At 38.1% G+C, this 19,379-nt stretch overlaps 2 long non-coding RNA genes across 2 annotated transcripts; both read left to right on the forward strand.

The window, feature by feature from the left end:
• Positions 1 to 1,134: 1,134 nt before the first annotated feature.
• Positions 1,135 to 13,411, forward strand: LOC112952855. The gene is made up of 4 exons (XR_003250482.1): positions 1,135 to 1,238; positions 2,377 to 2,515; positions 11,667 to 11,758; positions 13,346 to 13,411. It is a non-coding gene; the product is annotated as an uncharacterized LOC112952855 (long non-coding RNA).
• Positions 13,412 to 17,254: 3,843 nt separating this feature from the next.
• LOC112952793 lies at positions 17,255 to 19,345 on the forward strand. The gene is made up of 2 exons (XR_003250466.1): positions 17,255 to 17,300; positions 19,106 to 19,345. It is a non-coding gene; the product is annotated as an uncharacterized LOC112952793 (long non-coding RNA).
• The last annotated feature ends 34 nt before the right edge of the window (positions 19,346 to 19,379 follow it).

Raw genomic sequence — 19,379 nt, forward strand, 5'->3', positions numbered from 1 at the left:
AAAAAAAAAAAAGGGAAAAATGATTAGCTGAGAAACCTATTCTCTGGAAGACTGTAGTTACAGTTAAGCTATTGCATCTATTGATAGAAAATCACGTAGCTTGCTGTTTTTGAGGTCTAGTTACTATTCTGAAAATCTTTTTAGGAGAATGAGATTTTTATGGTGACCATAGGGATAACCAGTATTATGCACATTTTCATTTTAATTTGGTCAATTTTAGCTTCATATTAAAGTTTCAATATTCAAATTACATGTACGGTCTGTAATTAATTGATAAAAAATATGACCTCATCAGCAATTAACTATGCTTTAAATACCTTTTTGGATAGTTGGTTAGCAGACTTGCTGGGATGTTAGGAATTTGCTATTAAGGGCTGTTTGGGGGCTTTTTTTGTTTGTTTGTATTCTTTTTTCTCTAGTTCACAGAACTCTTAATGTTAGGCACTTGATTCAAAAGAGAAATTTTCACAAAAACTTAGGTAAATGGGGCAGCTTTATAAAGAAAGCTCTCTTATAATGATAAATGTTAACTTTCATTCTTTGGACAATATATTTTGCTCTTAAGTTGTATAATTAAGAATGTAAATGCTTTCTCCTTTCTTAGATCAAAATTTCATTTCCTTTAATCAGTTTATTACAGCCTTTTGTGACCGTTTTCATTCATGACTTAGTCACAGAATTCTAACAATAAGTTCAAGCCCCCCTTGATCTCCTCTTGTTAAGGCTGCTAGATAAGGAGTATGTGGATTTTTAATGTATGTATTTGTATTACCTGTCAAGGTATGTATTATACCTTGCCTCTTTGCAGTACAAGAAAACTTTCTCAAGTAAAACCTTCTGTCTTTTAAAGAGACTATTAGCTATTCCTTTTGTTAAAATAAAGTAAGCGTTTTAACTTGGCATTTATTAACTTTTTTCTGGAAAAAGAGATATAAAGACAAGCATGTATTTGTGTATACAACTATATACAAAAACTGTGTTTTTATGATTAGATTATCTCCTGTTTGTAGCATTGAGGAAGCTGAATCTGAGACACTGAAGGAGACTTGTTGACCGTCAGGGATTACGAACGCTTGTATATCTAATATTCTCCTTTTTTTGTGCTCTACAGCTTCTTCTGGTCAGTGGCTACCATTTGATAAGATCTCATGGGATGTAGTTAATGTCAAGAGTATGTTGGTCTCATGAACAGAAAGATGAATGAGGACTTCATTCCCTGCATCGCATTAACTGGGGGGGTAAGCATGAAATCCTTTCCTGCATTCACAGTTATCTTTCTGTGTGGGGCTGTAAGCAGTACYGGCATTACTTGCAAGGCCTTTCTGTGAAATTGCAGCCCTCTTCAGAGTGAGGCTGTTTTATTCTTGTATTTATTCCTATTTTAACAAACAGCGGTGTTGAGAAAGGCCTTAATACATTTTGTTCAACCAAACAGTTATCTGTGGAGTTGTTTGTTTAAATCTGCTTCATTATGACTGAGGTAATGTTTCAATGATGGCAATAAGTCTCATTGCTAAAAGACAACTGCCAGAAATCCTGTGGGAAAGCAGCTGAATGGGTGACATTGCACAGCCCCTGCACTAGCCAGTTCACTATAGCCCTACTTGACCATAAAACAGCCCCTATGTATATAATGACCTGCATGTTTCTGAGGAGGAAAAAGGAAAAATTCAGGTTTGGGCATTAAAACTTTTTTGTTCTTGCTACTTTAATGATGCATTTTCTTATATGCCCGTTGTATAATAGAACATAAAACAAATTTTGGAGCTGTCTTATATTAGAACAATTAATCCTGCTATACCTAAAATTCATCATACTTTAATCTCCTGTGCCATAAAAATAGTTTGGAATTGGCACTATTACAACTCTAAACATGCATTAACAGACTAAAATAGCCTGGAACCTGAATACAAGTAGTTTGAGGGGAGGGAGGGAGGGAGAGAGAGAGAGAGAGAGAGAGAGAGAGAAGAAAAAAAAAATTGCTCAGGGAAGTGGTGGAGTCGTCCTTGATAGTGTTTAGGAAGTGTGTGGAAAGGACCATTTTGGGACATGGCTTAGCAGGCACAGTGGTGATAGGTTTATGGTTGGGCTTGATCTTCAAGGTCCTTTGCAACCGTAATGATTCTATGAATCTGTGATCTCTTGTCTTCCAATGTCAAATGTAGTGTATATTAGTGTGTTCTTTACTTGATTTGTTTGCAGAGTTCTTTTTAATTTACTGCTTTTTCTGTACGAATCAAACACACATTTTTTACTTCCCTCTCCTTTCATTGTGTATGTGACCTTTCAACCTCATGTAAGAAATAAGGGAGAGAGAATAGAATGATGGCACTGAATTTTTGTCTCTCTCTAACTCCTATGTTGTGTTTGTTATAGGTGATATTAAGGCTGGTAGCTGCTGAACAGTATCTCCATGGAAAATACACAGCAGCAAACTGAAAATGTCATTAGATTGTCAAGACGCCTCACTGCAATGAAAGATCGATAAGAAGCAGCAGCAAGTAGGGATATTACTGTGAGTGGAATATAAAGCACATACAGGCAAAATGCTTCTCGTTTTAGTCTTTTCATTAATGGGAGTAGAAGTCTCTATCAAGAAGCATTAGATTTTGTGCTGCTGTGTGCCCAAACTGTCTGTTATTGACATCACAACACAAAGAGATTTGACTTCACTCTAATTTTGTGGCTTCTTGAGTGTCTTCTGCACCAATTGGGTAAAGATCAATAATGTCCAAGGCTCCCACAGTTGAAACTCAGGTAATAATTCTTACCCATCGAGCTAGATATATTTCACTGCCATATCTGTCCCTGGAAGGTGAAATGTGCTTCGTGCACTACACCCGTATTATCAACTTGTGTTTCTTGCTCATCTGCTGAAAAAGAATATGTACAAAGTGGAAACTTTTATGCTTGCCACAGATCATATTTAATCACTGGGGGTAGGTCAGTACTATCTTGGTACTTGTGCCATACCACGTATTTTGAACATGCTGTAAACAACTGTTTTGGTTTAACTATCCTAATGTTCTTCTTTCAGCATAGCAAAGGACTTTCTGTCCTGTATCTTTTACACAAGGGTATCATTGCAGCTTGGCCCTCGTTTTGACTGTATATAGTTGTGCACAGTCACGTTAGTAATACTGAGATAGAAAATCAGTGAGTATAAGGTGAGTGTGTATATATATATAGAATATTTCATATATATATAACTACACACAGAGCTGTCTTTGGATTTTGAAAGAGTACATATCAATCTATTTTTATGGATACATATATATATGTATGTACATGTCATCTATCTTCCTCACAGTGACTTTTTAATACGAATAGAAAGAACAAGCATGACCACAGAGGTCATGTTGCAGGGCTACTGTCAGTTTGTTCCCTACGGTGCCCAGTGGAAGCTCAAGAGAAAATTATTGATACAGGAAACAGCTAAAAGAAAACTAGATTCAACAAGCTAGATTCACAATAGTTCTGCATTAGAGGGTGTGCACAGCTGGGAAAATTAAAAGGCAAAAGTTAATAACAGAAAACTAAGGAAAGAGCTATATTATTATATAGCTATATATTATATTTTGTGCTTAACTGTGCTGATTAATTTGAGGAATATGCCTAAGGAAAGTTTCCTAACTCGTGTGCTAAGCTTGAAAAAAGAAATAAGTAACTATTGTTCTGACTGCACTAAGCCTGCCTTTCTCTGCACATGCTGGTAAGGTGAGGCAGATAAGCCATTACTGTGTGTGTAGATGGATAGATAGAGTAGTTGCCTATGAAACCATAGCTGATTAACCTTTGCAGTCTTTTATGGACTGTTAGAGTGCATCGTGAGATAAATGAATTGCAAGGTTAACCAGTTGTGGCTGTGAAATGGAGATATATTCAACTAGGCACGATCTGAAATATGAGAAATAGAGCTTTACATGCACCAGAATCAGTCCTTTCTTCTATTACTACTGAAAGAGAAAGGTGGTATTTTTGTTATTATTTCTTCTAAAAATACAATATACTACTTAAACTATTAGATGAAAATCTAGATTAGCTCTCTGAGGTTCAGCTAACTCAGGAATAAACCAAGGCATCTTGGTATGCAGTAGTTGTATTCATGATTGAGTCATGGTAACAAGATTCTTAGTAAAATTTAAAACATAAGTAATGGAACCACCTTCAGACTTTTAAAAGTCTTTAAAAAAAAAAAAGAAAGAAAGAAAAAAAGATAAATCTCAACATTCCAGTTTTCCTAACAATGATTTCAAGAGTCTTATTGTCCATGAAATGCAATAGGTTTATTAACTATTCCGAAGAATGCTATACAAAAAGGTCAGTTTTATCTGATGCATTCTTTCCTCCTTAATCTGAGCTGTGTGTATGCTACTGCAGCTTCAAAACATCTGGGTACAGCAATTTTTTTCTTTTCTGCACCTGCAAGTGTAAGTACACACATAAACAAAAAAGAAATTAAATCTTTCATAGAGCCAGAGAGAGAGGAAAAAACCCAACCAGCCATGAAGCTCAGGGGAGCAGTATGACAAGTGCTGAGCTGTAAACAAGCTTGAGAGGGATTTAATTCTTATGACAAGCGCCAGTGGTAGCGTCTCACATGGACTCGGCATATGCACACATTTCAGAAGAGGAATCACAGAGGACTTAATGCAAATATAAAAAAGCTCAGAGCACATCAGCCAATACTGTTCTAAAAATAGTCTCCCAAATCAGGATGAGCTAGGGTTGTAATTATCTGGATTTTTGAGAACTTTGCCACTTGTAAGAGGGTTTGGGGTTTATACTTGCACTATAATTATATATAAATATAACATATGAACTGCAAACTCTTTGGGGCTGGGATTATAGGACAGGTGCAAGACATAGTTGGATTCTCTTTCAGGGCGATAGTACGATATAAAGACTGACTAATAGCTGCTGTGCTGAATTTTAAAAGAGCTTATTTGGGGTCAGAAGCTTCTTTTTTTTAATTGTTTAAGGAAAGAGAACTAAGATGTAATTTGGTACCCAAATTAAATCTTAAAAGCCTCTAATGCACGCTTATTCTTTAATTACAGTCATGTCCCTTTTTCTCTCAAGTATGTTGGTAACTGCCTCATTTTGCTAGCAGCTTTCTGGGAAGTGCATCCTGTGAACCATGCCCTGCAGCCTCTACTCGGGCACCTTTCCCGTGGCAGCTGCTGAGCCAGGGCCCCAGGATGTGGCCAGGTTTCACATAACCTTCAGGTGGGTTTGAGAGGGGAGGATATGCTCCCTGAGCACCAGCCACTGCACAGGCTGGACTCGTTGACAAAATCAAAGCAGTCGTTTATTTATTTTAGATCTTCAGTAGAATCCAGCTGCTGCCTCTTTTTTCCCCATCTTTAGCCTGCAATAAAATATTTTAAAGGTTGAATTTACAAGCAAGGGTTAACGATCCCTAGAGGTATGGTTTCAGTTTGTCTCCTGATAGATAAATGCCATTGTGTTGGATTATCGTTAGCTTTGGGATTATAAAAGCAAAAAACATTTTAATTGTAGTTTAGAATTCGTAGCAGGAGGAAGCAGTCTCCAGGAAAAGAGATTGTCCTTGCTGAGCTGCTACAAATTGATTTCTAAATCACAAGCAATGCTAACAAAAGGTGTAAAGTGGGTGTCTGATGAAAGCATTTAGTTGATATTTCCTATTACAAGAGATTCTGCTTATCACTGGCTATTCAGTGAATATGATAAATTTTTGTAGGTCTCACACCCAGTCCTTTCTTGCTCACTTAAATGACTGATAATTGAGAGGACATGTTATTCTCTATAAAGTTCTATTATTTTTTAAATGATCATAACTTTATTGTTAAAGATTGAACTTTAAATACAGTTTTATGATACTGGTATTTTGTTTTTTAAATATGTGATTGTGTTCGTGGAACTACGCAAATTGGATGTGCAATTTAGCTACTGTAGCATAAATACCCACTGTCTTAACCTAAATACTTCTGTGTATATGTAAAATGATAAATGATTGAAAACAGCCTAGTTATTTTTGCTTATTTTTTTAATATTATGACATTTTTATTTCTGGCAGTTTTCATTTAAGAAAAAAAGTAAGTATAAATTAAGATGTGAATTTAGTATTCTAATAGACATATTTCTGGGGATCTTTAATTGTTTTACTGATGAGTATTACCTGGGTAGAAGAGCGAATATCATAATCAAGTTCTGCAAGTGACTAGAAAGAAAAACTTTTTACCTACTTTTCTGTTAACAGTAAAATGCAGAGAGAGGTGCAAATAGTTCAGACGTAGAGTTTCTATCCAGCATTTGTAGAAGTTCTAGAAATCCAGTGTAAATAAGGATGCAAATGTTGAAGTAAACTCCTATTCAAGCATCCCCAAATCTTAAAATCTAGGAACTGCTCTCATTTACGGTGCTGGGATTAAGGTTTGTTCCAAGGATAGGGATGTGTGTGTGTGTGTGTGTGTGTATACATACATATATATATGTGTGTGTATATATGTATATATGTATACATATATGTATATATGTATATGTATGTGTATATATACACATATATATACACATATATATATATGTATGTATGTATACACATATACCGTGAACGAGACTGAAATAGACCGCCGTACCTGTGAGGTTTCTAATAGTTTTCATATCTTGATATACCTGGTGATGCCCAGGAATGGATTTAACAATTCTTAACAAAAAAAGACCCTGCCTTACCCTAAGACTAGTCTTAAAGTAAAGAGGAGTTGTGTGATCCTAGTTGTGAGAGGTTCCAACTCTTACTCCAATGAAAAGGCAGCTATGTATTACTGTTGTATTCTATAATGCCTTTATATTATAGGGGTTGCCTGAGACAGATAACATATGCATATATGGTTGGTGTTCTCTTATATTACTAGAGAACATATTTTGCTTAATTTCGTAACCTTATAGACCTCAAATTGTTCTGTATGTTTCTTAGAAGGGTTGTTAGGTAAGAGAGAGTTAACTTATTCTACTCTCCTCATTCTTGAGTGCCTTGTAGTTGAAATGGTGCATGTGCCGGGCTCTCCTCTGCACCCTCGTTTTCTTCACTTTCTTCTCTCTTTAGAGATCAGAGTGTAAAGAAGGAGACCCTCTCCAAGCCCATCCTACTGTAAATGCAGCTGGTCCCTTTTTGATATTCCTAATGGAAAGACTAGGATTCCACAAAATTCCACAATAGTGAGGACAATTTATATAAACAAGTAACGGTCTTCAAGAGGGACTCCCATTTTCTATGATGAATAGAAAAGAGATGATAAAATATAGATGTTGTCTACTTCAGTATTGAACCTAGCTGAGTCTTCTAGAATTGTGAGTAAAAAAAATAACAAACAAACAAAAGTCAAGAACCAGCCTTTTCAAATAGCTTTTAATGTAAATCTGGCTTGTACTGCATTTAACAGAGTAAGATGGTAAATCTGTGTGTGCTTTTAGATCTCTGGTTGCGTATATTGTTTTGTACCTTCAGAAAATTAAAAACTCTACGTTTTACTCTGTTTCTACCCAAAAAGAAAGTTATTTCTTAGTAAAAGACAAGCTCATTTTGTATGATGAAGATTACATTCACCAGAACACAAAATTATCCCTAACACACTGTCTGAGTTTAAACCCTGCTCCGTTAATTTGAACCCTCTGTGGATGCCGAGGCCGAACATCAGTAACCTGCAAGACTTATATTCTTCTAATTCCCATTTGGGTATTTTAATGTTGACAGCTGTTAAAATTCTCAGACTGGAGCTTCACATCCATATTCCCTTCCTCACAGACACCTGTAATGGGACTCATCTGTTTTCTTTGTTATTCCCTCTGCTCATTTAAATGTGCATTTCTCATCGCACCCCTGGATTAACTTTTATATAAATTGCTAAAACACACAGGTACGTGCACACGCATTTATCCCAGAAGAACAAAGCATGCGATTGCACTCTTGAATTTGAAGCTAGGTTAATAATAATAATAATAAAGAAAATAAAATGCCTTACTGTAGTCTTCATGCATTTTTTTAAAATAGAAGAAATTAGTATTATGTGGCCAGTAAGGTGGGGCCTCTATAAGCTTGTCCTTTTGTTGTCATCTTCACTCTCCCCACAGCAGTGAACAACATTCAGAAAGTGAAGAAACTCATTGCGTTTATGCTTTAGGGTGTTTTGCTACCAGATGCAGGATCACCCCCCCTATCTTCCTTCCTCAGACTTCTGTATTAGCTGGAACCAGGGCTTTACTGATGTTTTCCAAGGAGGAATTAGCCATATTTTGTACAGGACTAATGGCACTGCTTCAAGGTTCATTCATCTCCAAGAGCTGCATCCTGTATAAGCCTAGCAGGAGGGGAAGGTGTTACTGAACCTCACGTTGGACTGGGATTCCTGCCTGCCTTGGTACAGTTGCAGTCCTGCCCTGGTGCAGCCGAGTCCAAGGTGCAGTGGGGGTAAAGCCGACACAGAGTGGCCGTCCAGGCTGGGAGCAGTTAGAGCGTCCTGGGAGCTTCCTGCTTCCACAGCTGCATTCCCGGCAAAATCCCGCTCTGTGTTTAAACCCGAGCTGGTGCATCTTCACTGCGCTGTGTTGCCAACAGGGATCACAGGATAGATAGATGCAGCTCTCAAATTAACAGCATAGGATTAGCTGAGTTGTCATTAACCATCTGATCTGTAGAAGATACATGCTGCATTGCTGGTCAAATTAAATTTTCGTAGGAAATCAGGCTGGCGTGTATTTTAATTCCCTTCCTCAGTAAGCAGAGAGCAAAAGAATAACTTGATGCACACAAATCAGTTTTATCTACCTCTCTACAAACCCTCCTCCAGTGCTAGCAGTGCTGCCCACCTAGCAGGAGGAGAGGCCTGGTGCCTGGGCATCGAATCTGCTCCTACAGCCTGTAGTTGAGGGCAGCAGGCTGTTTTCTCAGCAGTCAAGGGCGGCTTTGGGGATAAAGTGATAAATAACATACCCGGCTGTATGAAGTTGTGGTCCTTGGAGCTGTTGGCAGGAATCGGTGCTCCATACAGCTCCGGTAGCTGCTCTAGGGATTTTGTGGGAAAAGGGTAGTGCAGACACAAGAATCCATCTGAGCAAAATCAATTGTAACCTGTCCTGGCCCTTTTGGATTTAATCTACCTAGGGAACAAGAAATAGCATCCTACTATGTTAATTGTGCAGCTTCAGACTTTGCTCCAATTCTTCTTGTCATGGTTTACTTTTACAGGAGCTGTATGTGGAAGCTCAACCTAGGTTTATATTGATACTTTCTATATTTAAGAAGAAAAAAAAATTATATTGGGAGGCTGGAGAGAAGAATGTTAATGGATATAAAGCAAAATTATGGAGGATAATCGTCTTTCCAAATTCACTCTTAATGACAAGGTGAAACTGAAACTGTATAGTATTTTTAGCAGATATAGAAGCAAATCAATTCCCTAATATCCATTTGAGCATTCTAATTTGAGAGGCATTTTCCAAGCATGTAAGCAGAGTATAATATTCAAAGTGCACGTAGATAAATTGCAGTCAGAAGTAAAGATTTCTTGTTGAGGGGTACTGATAATATGTTATGAAAAAAATCCTGCAGCATACTTGTGCAAAGAATGAAAGTATGTTTTGAACCCAGTTTTATTTTAGATCTGTGGATTTTCTCACCATCAATTGTATTTGCATCTTTAATTAGTTTTTTTCTTCTTAAGAAGTCTTTTTGTGTCATAGCTTAAGAGTAAGAGAATGTACAGTGTCTAAGAAAAATCTTTGTTGTCTTTTAATGGGTAGTAAAAATCAGGCTAGTACAAAGATGTTACTTGTGCATCAAGCATATAAAAAATACATTCTCTTGTTAAAATGTGTCAAAATGCTCTTTAATGAGAAAAGAATATATAAGATGTACAAAGCAGTGTAAAGCAGTTACTAATACCTTTATTACTGTCTGTCAAAAAATGACAGTCCTATCAGTAAATGAGCTTGGAAGTAATAAATGGGCTTTACAGTGATTTCTAAACATAGAAGGTACAGTATTAGGCTTCAAATTTCAGTGCAGATATTTTGACAATCACAGCATGAATGTGTTAGATGCCAAAAAGACTTGGGGAATGGAAAGGTTTCTGATTTTTTTTTTAGATACATTGTGAAAATATTAGTGCACTCTGACCAAACAATGTCTGCTGAAAATTGTGTAACAACCAGCATTATTCTGAACTGTAGAATTCAACCTACTAATTACACTTTTAGCAAGTACAGTATTTGGGGGGTTTGGCCTTTCAAAATTAATGGACCTCTTTGTCTTGCTTGAGGCATATCAGAACTTATTACCGTGAACAAAATGCTGACCCAACCACTGGTTCCAGGACATGATTCTGGTGCCTCAGCATAATATTTTGAAGCTCTTTCCAATAATAAATTACAGTTTTAATGATAGTTCTGCTAACATATGGTAAATGGAAAACATTCTTTGTAGATTAAGCAACATAGTTTCCGTTAAAAACTTGCTATTGTTTAGACCTTACAGAGGTTTAACCATATAAGTGTTCATTTTTTTGTAATTTCTGATGATTTAACACCTTTTTCTTTTCTCCTTTAAGCTATAATCTGCATTAGAAATACTGTTGCTCATCAGGGTACCAAATCTTAAGTTATATTTGCTGCTGTTATTTTAAATCTGTACATTGTTTTGTTGAGAAGCCATGAACACAGACTTTCTGATAAATTGGTTTGTATATGTTGATTTAACAGGCAATTTTACGTGCTGTCAAAACTGACAATATTTAAACAAAAGAATTTGACAGAGATGAAATAAGCAGCTCATCATCATTGGTGGGGAGTGGTTTTTACAAAGCACGTTTCCAATCAACAGCCTCATTATTTATCATTTTGGAAGGACAACTAGCCTGCCGTTAATATCTACTTGAGCTTCATATTCTTGATGATCCGATCCTGCAGTTCTCATTTGCTGTTCAGAAAAGCCTCATTTCTGTAGGTAGCACAAGATCAGCAATGGCTGAAAGCATGACAACTCCGGCAACATGAATATATATCCATAGCTTCCATCAAAGATACATTTCTGGCTGAAAACGTCTCATTTTGTTGTGCACACTTTTAAAGGCAATTTTTTTGTTCAATGGTTAATGGTTGAGGCATGAGACATGAAAGAAAAGGTGAAGATGATGGATTATTTTAAAAGGCATATTCAAAGCTTTAGATAATTTATGTCTTTTTTAATATGTGGTTTACATTTTGGTAACTAAATTTTGGTAGATTTGTTTGCATGTACTTGCTCAAAGCAAGGCCAGTTATTGAATAAACTAGATAGTTGATTTAAGATTGAATTCTGGCGCCATCATCTGTTGACAGTGTATAATTAATCCCAGGCAGATGGGGACCCTGAAACATCTACGATTACACTGTTAGTGTTATTTGTTTAACATCCAACTTTAGGCAAGGCACAAGTTTTACATGGAGGAAAAAATGACAGAATAGCATCTATAAAGTTAACTGTACCTAGCCATCTTATGTGAAAAGCTTCACATAATCCTGCAATTTTACATCAAAAGTTCCTGCTGTAGTTGTTTTATTTGGAAATTTCTGTTCAGTTTTGTTTTGGTAAAGTATTTGTCTGACACAACTCTTCCAAAGTGATTAACACTGATTTAATTCTGTTTTAGGAACTGCAGCTAAAACTCCCATTGACTTCCTAGGAATCATCTTTCCCACCGGAATTCTGTGTTCTCATAAATACTTGCATCTGCAACAGGAGGTATGTTTGATTTCTTTGCTTGTCCTAAAGCGTATATTTTAATTCAAGAATGACAGAAGGTTGTCAGCTGATCAGGAATTACTAAATATAAAATTCAAAATGAATGAAATGCATGCTGGAAGCTGGCCCTGCTTTGAGCAGGGGGTCAGACCAGAGGACCTCCAGAGGTCCATTCCAGCCTCCAATTCTGTATGAATATTCCTGGCATTAAAATAAGTACATAGTGATGATTGTGTGGCATTTCAGAGGTGGGACTCAGAGGCAAAGATTTATCTTGCAATGTTTGCAGGCTTTCCATGTGTTTTAGGGATCATTAGCAGTCAAACAAATACATAGCATTTATACCTCAACAACAGATCTGCGCAGCACAGTAAGCTGCTCAAGTGAACTCAAAACTTGTCACTGATTTTTGCACTCTTAATCTTCCTGTTTATTCTGTGCTTCATTAAAGTCAATCTCTCCTGGACAGACTGTCACTCAGGCTAGGCCTGTCCCGCTGTCTGCAGTCTCCGGGGAGCGCCCTTCATCCTGATAAATGGTCTATTAGGAGAGCACATGTCAGAGAGAAGCACTCCTGGAAGCTAAATAGATTAGAGTCTCTTCCCTCTGAACAATCTCAGTGGAATGGGGTAGGCATGATCATTAAAGAGGATTTAGAATGAGAAGACACTTTTTCCTCAACACATGAAATTGCTGTTAGTTTAGAATGATACAGATTAGTTCTAGTAAAAGTATAAAGAGAAAACTCCAAATTAAGCACTCACCACCAGTATGGATGTGGTGTGATAGTCCACAGGCTACCAGACTGGCTCACAGTGCCTACTGGGGAGCTGAGAGAGCCTTTTGCAGTGGAGGTTTTGCTATAAACAGCAGCAATGGCTGGCATCAAACAACAATATTAGAAAATTGTTTAATGTTCTTGTCCGGCAGTTTGGCAGCTGCAGCTTACAATAGTGGACCCGGTGTCATGACCAGCAAACCTCCCACGAGGGGGGGGAATTTCTGCTGCTTTTACAGGTTGCTGCATCCTGTACCCCCAGATGGGGTATTTTTTAGGCATTGCTGCCCTGTCCTCAACCCTGAACAGCCCTGAACTCACCATGTTAGCAGCAACACCCAATAAATAAATAGTATTAATAACTAAGAAAAAAACTTATGAATGGAAAGTCTGTCCTCGAAATCTTGTGTGTAATATATGCATTTACACGTGTGAGACATCACATTCCCCGGTGCTTCCAATTCTTCCCCTGGTGCTGCAGAGAAACGTCTTGGGTCTCTCAGCACCAGGAAGGGTGGAGCTGACACCACAGGCTCCTTAGGATTGGTGTTGGCACCAAAAAAATGCCAAAATTCTTATTTTCCGGAATAATGTCTTCATGGAAAAATAAAAGAAATTGAATAAAATACCCCGAAGAAAGTAATGAATGGCAAATCCAATGTCACTTTTAATCAAAGACTGAGCAAATGATAAATTACAGTTTTTTTATAGTAGTAATAAAAAGCAACAAGTATAATAACAATATGCATGTTAAAAACTCATGTAATCACATGACATAATCGTTCCCAAACTGCTTCTCGTTTTTACAGCAGTAACATACGCTCTGTCTGCTGGGAAGATTTGGTAGACAATGGCTCCAATGATGGTACGAAAGTTGAAAGAGGTAATGCAAAAGAAAGGGAATTCTAGAAGACTGTTTTCAGCTTTCTTTTATTATTATTTATTTAAATGCAAATGTTTCAGCAGAAGAAGAAAACCCTAAAAATCTGATAAATATTCAGTAGGCTTGATGGATTCATGAATGTGAAACTGAAGTTATAGAGACCTTGAGTCATTTCCTGGAAGTAGTCCAGGGAAACAGGGTATTTTTGGTATTTTAAAGTTAAAGGAAGAAGACAGAGGGCAGCAGACAATTAAAATAAGCCAAGATTTAGAATGCATGTTAGCATCGTTTAAACCTGAGCTTCAAAACTCTTCTTTTAAAAGTAAACCATGTGGATTTTTTTAATCTACTTTCTTTTGTTATCCTCAGGCAGATGTAAGTGGTACTGAATTCAGACAGCTATAATTAATGCCGCCCTCTGCTTTCAGGTCTGTGAATGCAAAGTGCCTATAAAGGCATCGTATGTTATTGTGAGAAAAAAGTTTTTGGGTTTTTTTGGGGGGGGGGGGGAAGAAGGCGTTGGGGTGATTTTTGTTTTAATGAAACGTGGGACTTGGTCACCATGTATCACTGCAATCGTGAGCGTAGTAGTTGCAAATGTTTGTTAGAATGCACAGTTTAATATTACGGTTTATTTTGGGGGAAGTTTCTTCTCTGAACTGAGATCGTGTCCCAAGATAGTCTGATGCAGATAGGTGCAGGAGCCCATTTCGCTGTTATACCCTTGGGCAAATCAGTGCTTGCACTGCGTGGCTTTCGCTCCCAGAGCAAAATGCATGCTCCAAGTGACTAAAAAAAAAAAAAAGTCCACAGCACTGACATGTTTCACAATTTATTTATGATTTAACATGTTTCACAAGCAGATGTAATACACGAAAATAATGACGGGCAGAAATGCGTACCCAGTAGTCATTAAACAACACTGTGGGTTACCTGCAGCAAGTTAGAAGACACTGTAGGCTTATGAAAGAACCCAGAAATTAGTCAACTCTTGCCCTTTTCACAAGTATGCTATAAATATGTTGATTCTTTCATTTTTACTGAGATTAAAACTTAACTTGTTACTCTTTCAACAAAAACATTACCTGAAAGATCTCTCAAAAAAAAAAAAAAAAAAAACTTTGATATGTTATTTCTTGGCTTTATGTATCTTAATTATTGCAGCGACTTACTCTGAGAAGATTAATAACTAGAAAGAAAACTTACAGAAAATACAGAAAACTTACAGAAAGCAGTTTACAAGAAACATCACTTGGATGTAGCTAATCAAAAATGTGTGGTTTGGTATTTTAATATATTTTGATGGGTTTTATTCTTGTGTTTAAATGTTTCTAACATATAATTCTTAGTTAATGACAAGGGCCTTACCTTTTCAAAACAACATGAATTTAAACTTAGTTAAAACTTTAAAAGCATAGGTGGGCGAGGGGTGGGAATTTTCAGTATATTAGAAAGCTGCGGTAAAAAACCTATCCAAGCTTATCTTCACATACCCTGTAAAATTCCACAGGTCACTGAACTTCAGGCCTTGTAAAAGCCCCAAGAATGTTCCTAGACTAATTGCTGGGAAAACAAAAATGTTTAACAAGTGGTATTCATCCAGTAGGACACAAAAAGATCACAAGTTCTTACATGGGTAATGGAAAGGTTAAGGTAACGATCTTCAAAAGGAGGACTTAGCTGCCAAGGATAGAAGAAGGAAAAGAAAAGACTAAATAAAGTTGTATACAAAGCCATTTAATGCAGATTTGACATAAGGCAAATTGATAATACTTGGACATTATGAACTGCAGAAATTCCACGAACACATAATATTTTAAACATTTCCATGAACACATATTTTAAACATTGGATCTATTTTACAAACTATGTGCATTCTTCTGCTAAATAAGATGAATTGGGATTCAAGAAGCAGCACATCCTGACAAATCTCCTCCTAAAGGCATCCATTAATATAAATCAACAGTAGCAATTTTGTTTGATCATTTATTTGCAAGAATCATTAAGGTTTATTAGCATAATTATTCCCTGTGGGACGTCATGTCACATAAATGAAAAATGGCATTATCAATATTTAAAAGATAAGTATGTAATGTTCAGAGTATTTAAAGAGTGCTCTGCAGGTGGTGTCCAGCTGTAGCAAATTAGATTAGGTTTGATTTCTAAATTGTAGAAATATAATTTCAGTATAATAGTTGATTTCAAAAAGCACCAATGTTTTGATTATTGTACAAGGAATGCAGACTGGGGTTTTTTTATGGTCCCCACCATGGACTGGGCCGGTCCCAAGGAGCCCTGGCAGTAACCAGGGCAATCTCCCAGTCTGGGAGTTTAAAATTGCTGTTTTATCAGCATTGAGATGTATCATTAACCGTTGTGTACTCTTCTCTACAGGCTTTTGAATAAAACACCAGGGAATTCACTAAACAGGCCCAGGGCCTCCTCCAGATGTCCGAGCGCGGGGATGGAAGCGGTGTCTGCGGCAGCTCCCGGGCTCTTCCAAGGCGGCCGGCAGGACGAAGCGCCCAGGCAGGAGCTGGACCGAGGCAGCACAAGGTTCACGTCGCGCTCAGCCCTTTGGGGATTGATGCATGAGTTTGCTTATTTGATTTGTTTTTATTATTGCCTTTCAGATGCATTTTCTATTAGCTCAGTGATTTTTGTAGCTTAAAATTGCAGTTGCAGGTTAGTTTGTTAAAAGTTCTGTTGCTAAACTCTCAAGTTTGCAAATGTGATCCTTCATCTGTCTCTTCTCCGCTGTGCTCCACTTCGGTGTTCCTCAGCTTTTAGTTATTCATGAACCTTAAACTGAACTCTTGGGGCTTTTGTATGTGTCAGTATCTTGCAGGAAGGGAGGGAGTTCTGTTAAGTGTATTTCGTGGTGCTGCATTTCACACAACATTAAAAAATGGTCTGACACCTGGACTAGGAGGTTACAGGAGAGCAGGCAGAGCAGGAAGCGTGCGCAGCTTCCCTTGACTGGGCTTTTGACTGGGATTTTTTTGACTGAGGAAGGCTCTTGTGCAAACCAAAGACGTTGTTATAGCAGTGTGTTTTGCAATAATCTTTATGCAGAAGAAATACATTTGWATTAAACTGCTTTAAACCAAAATGGTTGCAGGCAAAGCAGACTTGCCTGGTGGTTGCAGCTTGGCTGCTTCCCAGTGCTTGCTCTTTTGATTAAAAAGAGCATGGTGGACATGGCTCTCTAATAGTTTTTTAATCACTAAACGCTAGCAAGGCCGTGCYGAATGCACAAGAGATGCCCTGCTCTGTAACCCTGGCAGAACTGCTCGCCAGGCAGCCAGTTGGCAAGACAGCTCCGAGCTTCCTGTGTGCTGGGAAAGCTCATTTCCCAGCTCACTGAATGGAACACGCGCTGAATGGAACACGCATGTCGTGTGCAGCCTGGCTCATGTTGATGCTGTACTTGCTGTCTTCTATTCACGATGCATCTAGCAATTCACCTGCTTTGGAGATCAAAATAGGGAAGCAATAAGAAGTAATATAAAATATAGGGCTGCAACACTGCAAAGCTGCATAAATAGTGTTGGCAGAAAGTGTCATTTGGAAGGGATGCTCAAGTCACAAACTTAGCTTTGCTTGGAGTAATAAGAATAGGAGAGAAACTGCAGAGATTCAGAAAGACCCAAAGAAGGTGTGAAAGGAGCAGCCTGCCAAGGTCTTGGCTTGAAGCAAATCCTGAACAGATAGTTTTAGGCTGGAAAGAGGTTTGATATTGTGAGTGGAGAAACTGTGTCCTGATTCCTCATTTTTGTTTTACAGAGTCCAAATGAATTTGGTCTGCCTGTTTGAAGAATCACTTACGTTTTCTGGCATTGATAGTATGGAAGCAAAGACATGACAAGGATTGTGAGGAGGTAAGAGACTGATGGATGAAAAATGATCTTGTCAACACTTAAGTCTGGAAGGGACTAACCTATCTGCCTGCACAGAAGCAGGAACAGGTTTAGTTGCACTACCTTAAAATTTCTATTCTTGAACATCCTGTCTGCAAAATTCCTAGGAACTCAGTGTTCTCCTGTTTCTTTATTAGAAATAAAAGCAACTATTTCATGCCCAATCAGCAAAAGTGCTGCTATCTGTGTCACTGGAATAAAATTTTTTGAGGTCTCTGGAATTATTATATTCAATTGTTAAAACCTTTCTAATCCTTGGAATAGTAGATGAGTGCCTGATAACTTTAAGTATGTTATAAGTATTAATAGGAGATGGTAAGAGCTGATTTTATCAAAAGAAAGCRTATTCTGCAGTGCTGCAGAGATAAATGTGGTGAGATCTTTTAGTTATGTCATTTTTAGGTGCACAGCTCACAGCTTTAGCTCTTCACTGGTAGGCAAAGGTAGAAGCCCAGAAGCAAAGAAAAACACATGTCCCTGAAAGACAAATTCTGTTCATGTCCTTGCCACAAACATCCTTTCTGGACTGAGACATTCCATTAATTCTCTTTATTCTCTGAAAATACTAGAGGTAAGTATTTATTAAAACCATGGTTTCTTGTCAGATACAACTGTATTTTTGTTGAATACGTTTGAAAAACGGAGTGTTTTACTCGCTCATARTATTTTTGTTTACATCATAAGTAAAAGATCACTTCTGCGTCCTGCTACCACGAGTACTCTCCCCAGTACTGCAAGATAATTAAAAATATATATAGTGTTAGTGCTATGATTCTCATGACAGAGATAGCCCCTTAGCTGCTAGATCTGCTCTCCCATCCATCACTACTTCAGGCAAGGCAAGCATTGGTTTCTCTGTGACTTATCTAGGTCTTTAGGAGATCAATAGCACTGCTCAAATGTTGCAGACTCGTCCCTGTTAATTCACATTTATCTTTTCATCCGAATAAGGCAAATTACCTCACAGAGAGGCTGTGTTATCCCCAGCAGTGGTTTATAATGTTGCAAAGTCAGCATGACCCACATATCTTATCTCAGCTGGAATGCATTTGTCACTGTCACATGTGGTGCTCATCTGCTAAAACACCCTAGAAAAAGAGGTAAACCTGCAAAACGGCTTCACCGTGTTCATTTAATAACCTTTTTGCTGTGTACTTGTGCATCACCTTAATTTTAACCCCCTAATAACTCCCCCGTTGAGGGGAGTTGTTGCTCCTCTTTACTTGCCCTTCGTTAGACTGAACCTAGAACATTACATCCCATTTTGGATGGGTGCGGTGTGCGGAAGATGTTGATGAACAGGGGAACAAGATGAGCCTGAGCCAGGGTCTGGAGCACAGCTCGGTGAGGAGAGGGTCCGGGACCTGCTCAGCCTCGCCAAGGGAGCCCCTGGTGCCTGCAGGGACGTTACYGAGACCACAGGGCCAGGTTTATTGCTGAAATGGGAGACGGAGAGATAATGGTCACATACTGTCACAGGGAAGGTTTTGACAGGATGTTAAGAGGAGGAAAAAAGATTCCTGTGAGGACACTGGGAGAGGAACCCAGGGAGCTTTGTGGTCTCCATCCCTGAGGTTATCRAGACCTGATGGGGCAAAGCCTTGAGCAGCCTGAAGACCCCTTACATCATCTGAAGCAGGAGGAAATGATTGCTTTAGTATTTAGTATTGCTTTAGTATATAGCTCAATGAAGGGAGCATGGATGGGTAAATGGTGGATTCTGTAGAGTTTCTGGTGTGTTTTCCCCTCCCTGTTCCCTGCTCCAGGTGATGCACGTGCTGAAAGGTTCCTTGGCTTTCTCTGGAAATCTGTGTGCACAGGGAACTTGCCGTGTTGTCCCTGTGGCTTAATTTAGGTTGAGGAAAGCTGTGAGGACGTTAAAGGTAAGAGTTTCTGAACAGAGACTGCCATAAGGTGTGAGGATAAAAGAATTCTCCAACTGCATTATTTTCTTCTTTGTATTATGAACACACTGCAGCAAATCTGAAATGTATAGGAAATCAAAGAATAATGAGGCGCAGAGGACTCGAAACCTGGATC

Source organism: Nothoprocta perdicaria, unplaced genomic scaffold (genome assembly GCF_003342845.1).
Source record: "Nothoprocta perdicaria isolate Ctin4 unplaced genomic scaffold, notPer1 scaffold_41, whole genome shotgun sequence".
Taxonomy (NCBI): domain Eukaryota; kingdom Metazoa; phylum Chordata; class Aves; order Tinamiformes; family Tinamidae; genus Nothoprocta; species Nothoprocta perdicaria.